Source organism: Hordeum vulgare, chromosome 3H, assembly GCF_904849725.1.
Source record: "Hordeum vulgare subsp. vulgare chromosome 3H, MorexV3_pseudomolecules_assembly, whole genome shotgun sequence".
Classification (NCBI taxonomy): Eukaryota; Viridiplantae; Streptophyta; class Magnoliopsida; order Poales; family Poaceae; genus Hordeum; species Hordeum vulgare.
The window spans coordinates 618,530,415-618,535,285 of record NC_058520.1 but is presented as its reverse complement, the minus strand read 5'-3'; positions in this window follow the sequence as shown (position 1 = coordinate 618,535,285).

Below are 4,871 nucleotides of genomic sequence, written 5' to 3'. Positions count from 1 at the left end.
CGGAATCGTCGGAATCGTCGGTTTAGGGTTTTACTGAATCGTCGGAATCGTCGGAATCGTCGGTTTAGGGTTTTACGGAATCGTCGGAATCGACGGAGTCACCTCACGTTGCACGAATGTTGACCGACTTTGTCTATAGGATTTGTACGTCGGAAAGTTTCGAATGTTGACTGAAAAAGTGAGTCTACTAGAATCGTCTTCCTCGCTTTAGCGACATAAATGATGAAGGCGGCTTCAAATCGAGCCGTGAGAGCATCTCTAGCAGGTACGATTTGTACGTCGATAGAACAAATCCCGTAACTTCTTTTAGCCGTGAGAGCCGTGAGAGCTGTGAGAATATGCATGATCACGTAACTTTTTTTTTATAGGATGTCCTATTCGGGCCGGAAAAAAACTAATATCGACGGTTATAATTACAAGCATACAACAATATGGATATACGAAAATACGGATATACCTTACGTGAAGAAGACGAAGTGGGGCGGCGAGGAGGCGGCGTGGGGCGGCGCGCGAGGAGGCGTCGCGAGGAGGCGTCGAGGAGGCGACGGCGCGGCGAGGAGGCGACGGCACGGCGAGGAGGCGGCGAGGATCGTCGGCCGGCGAGGCGGCGCGAGGAGGCGGCGGCGCGAGGAGGCGACGGCGCGGCGAGGAGGCGGCGCCGAGGATCGTCGGCCGGCGAGGCGGCGCGAGGAGGCCGCGCGCGCGAGGAGGCGGCGGCGCGAGGAGGCGGCGGCGTGGCGAGGAGGCGACGGCGCGGCGAGGAGGCGGCGCCGAGGATCGTCGGCCGGCGAGGCGGCGCGAGGAGGCCGAGTCGGCGAGGAGAGAGGCGGCGACGAGAGAAGGCGAGGAGAGACGCGGGGGAATGCGAGAAGTTGGCGACCCCGTAGAGGTATAGACCCTTTAGCACCGGTCTGTGTTAACAACCGGTGCTAAAGACCCTTTAGCACCGGTTGTTAACACAGACCGGTGCTAAAGACCCTTTAGCACCGGTTGTTAACACAGACCGATGCTAAAGGGTCCAAAAATTGGGCGCGAACCGAACCCACCTTTAGGACCGGTTGTTGTTACAGACCGGTCCTAAAGGTTTTTTTCCTTTTTCTTTTTTCCTTTTTTCTGTTTCCTGTTTTCTTTTTCTTTTTGTTTCCTTTTTATTTTTCCTGTTTCTTCTTTTATTTTTCTTTTTTCCTTTTTTCTGTTTCCTGTTTTCTTTTTCTTTTTGTTTCCTTTTTCTTTTTCCTTTTTCTTCTTTTATTTTTCTTTTTTCCTTTTTTCTGTTTCCTGTTTTCTTTTTCTTTTTGTTTTCTTTTTCTTTTTCCTGTTTCTTCTTTTATTTTTCTTTTTTTTTCCTTTTCTGTTTTCTTTTACATTTATTTACAAATTGTCAAAATATCATTTTTACACTTCAAAACTAAAAATAATATTTATCAAAATGGTCAAATTTAGTGGAAACTGGTCAAATTTTTAATATTTATCAAAATGGTCAACACAATTACATAAAAGGTTTAATACATTATTACACATCACCAACAACACCCCCTATCTATTTTTCTTCTTGCCTTTCTTCTGATTGCGCCGTAACCATGGACTATCTTCATCATTTAACGGGATGCTTGGATCATCTTTGACTTTGAAGGGAGGAATTTCAACAAATTTATTGTAATCTTCTGACATGTCTGTCTTGTCCTCGACTCCCACGATGTTTCTTTTCCCTGAAAGAACCATGTGGCGCCTTGGCTCATCGTCTGATGTATTCGCTTCCTTATCTTTTCTTTTTCTCGGTCTGCTAGACATGTCCTTCACATAGAAAACCTGAGCCACATCATTGGCTAGGACGAATTGATCATTGCCGTACCCAAGATTCTTCTGATCCACTGTTGTCATTCCGTACTTCGGGTCTACCTTCACGCCTGACAGGTTGAACCATTTGCACCAGAACAAAGGGACCTTAAAGGAAGGTCCGTAGTCAAGTTCCCATATCTGCTCTATGTAACTATAGTATGTGACCCTTTGCCCGTTGTCGTCTTTTGCATCAAACCGGACGCCACTGTTTTGGTTGGTGCTCTTTTTATCTTGGTCTGCCGTGTAAAATGTGTTACCATTTATCTCGTACCCTTTAAAGGTCAATACAGTCGAAGATGGTTGCTTGGCCAACAAGTATAGCTCATCTTCAACAATGTTGTCATTAATGAGACGTCTTTGCAACCAACCGCCGAAAGTCTTCGCGTGTTCTTTAGCAATGAAATCTTCAGGTTGCTCCGGGTATTCCGAGCGTAAAATATCCTTGTGTTCCTGGATATATGGAGCCGCCAAGCTGGAATTAACTAGAACTGTGTAGTGTGCTTGAGTGAAAGATTGCTCGTCCATACATGTTGTTGATTTCTTTCCTAGCGTGCCTTTTCCACGCAGTCTCCCCTCATGGCGCGACTGAGGAACACCGATCTGGTTCAGGTCAGGAATAAAGTCAACACAAAACTCAATGACCTCCTCTGTTCCATAGCCCTTGACCATGCTTCCTTCTGGCCTAGCACGGTTTTTAACATAATTCTTCAAGACTCCCGTGAACCTCTCAAAGGGGAACATATTGTGTAAGAATACAGGACCGAGAACGGAAATCTCTTGGACTAGGTGAACTATGAGGTGCGTCATAATATTGAAGAAGGTTGGTGGGAACACCAACTCGAAGCTGACAAGAATTGGACCACGTCCTTCTGTAAACTTGGTAGAGTTGCTGGATCGATTGCCTTCTGAGAAATTGCATTGAGGAATGCACATAGCTTCACAATGGGTACTCGCACGTTTTCTCGCAGAAGCCCCCTCAATGCAATCGGAAGTAACTGGGTCATGATCACGTGGCAGTCATGAGACTTTAGGTTTTGGAACTTTTTCTCTTCCAGGTTTAGTATTCCTTTTATGTTCGACGAGTAGCCAGACGGGACCTTGATACTGCTCAGGACTTGGAAAAAGATCTCCTTCTCTTCCTTGGTAAGAGCGTAGCTGGCAGGACCTTTGAAATTCTCTCGATTCATTAGGTCGTCTCGTTCGTGCATACGTTGGTGGTGCAGCCGTGCTTTTGGTGTATCTCTCGACTTCTTCCCATGCACGCCCAATAAGTTTAGCAGGTTCACGCAAATATTTTTCGTCACGTGCATCACGTCGATCGCAAAGCGAACCTCTAGGAATTTCCAATAGGGTAGTTCCCAGAATATAGATTTCTTCTTCCACATGGCTACGTGGTTGTCGGCGTCATTCGGAACAGATTGTGCGCCAGGACCCTTACCAAAGATTACTTTTATATCTTTGACCATGTCATATATATCAGTACCTTTAGGGAGGGTTGGCTTCCTCCGTGTATCTGCCTCGCCTTTGAAATGCTTTCCTTTCTTTCTTACGGGATGCCTGTCTGGACGAAATCGACGATGCCCCGGGTACACATTCTTGCCTATATGTATACTTTCAGTCTCGCCTAAACAGTGTGTGCATGCGCTGTATCCCTTGTTTGACTGTCCTGAGATGTTACTAAGAGCGGGCCAATCATTGATGGTTACAAACAGCAACCCTCGTAGGTCAAATTCCTCCTGTTTGTACTCGTCCCACACACGTACACCTTCGTCAGCCCATAACTCTAAAAGTTCATCAACCAGTGGCCTCAGGTACACATCAATGTTGTTGCCGGGTTGCGACGGGCCTGGGATAAGCACTGGCATCATAATGAACTTACGCTTCATGCATAACCAAGGAGGAAGGTTATAGATACATAGAGTCACGGGCCAGGTGCTATGACTGCTACTCTGCTCCCCAAACGGATTCAGGCCATCTGTACTTAGACCAAACCTTAAGTTTCTTGGATCACGTGCAAAGTCCTCGTACTTATCGTCGATCTTTCTCCACTGCGACCCATCAGCGGGTTGTCTCAGCATATCGTCTTCCCTCCGGTCTTCTTTGTGCCATCGCAGCAACTTGGCATGCTCTTTGTTTTGGAACAAACGTTTCAACCATGGTATTATAGGAGCATGCCACATCACCTTGGCAGGAACCCTCTTCCTGGGGCGGTCGTCGCCCTCAACATCACCAGGGTCATCTCGCCTGATCTTATACCGAAATGCACCGCATACCGGGCAGGCATTTAAATTCTCGTGCTGACCGCGGTAGAGGATGCAGTCATTGATGCATGCATGTATCTTATGCACTTCCAATCCTAGAGGGCAGACAACCTTCTTTGCTTCGAACGTACTGCAGGGCAGCACGTTATCTCTTGGAAGCATCTTCTTCATTATTTTCAGCAGCTTTTCAAATCCCTTATCAGATATTCCATTCTCTGCCTTCCATTGCAGCAATTCCAGGGTGGTGCACAGCTTTTTCTGGCCATCTTCGCAATTTGGGTACAACAATTTTTTGTGATCTTCTAACATGCGCTCCAACTTCAGCCTCTCGTTTTCACTTCCGCAGTTTATCTGTTCTTCACGAATGACCTGACGAAGATCATCATCAAACTCATCAACAATGTCCTCAAGTTCAGGCTTGTCTTCCCCCATTTCAGTATCACCGTGTTCACCGAACATAGGATAGTTATCATTATCCTGTTCTTCTTCATTGTCTTTCATTACAACCCCTCTTTCTCCGTGCTTGGTCCAACAAAAATAACTTGACATGAAGCCTTCTTGCAACAGGTGGGTGTGTATGGTTCTTGAGTTAGGGAAATTCCTCTTATTCTGGCATTTTTTACATGGACAAAAAATAAATCCATTCTGCCTGTTTTTCTCAGCCACATTGAGAAAACTATGCATGCCATTAAGGAATTCGGGACGACGTCGATCACTGTACATCCATTGCCGGTTCATCTGCATTATATAAATTTATCAAAAACCATTATG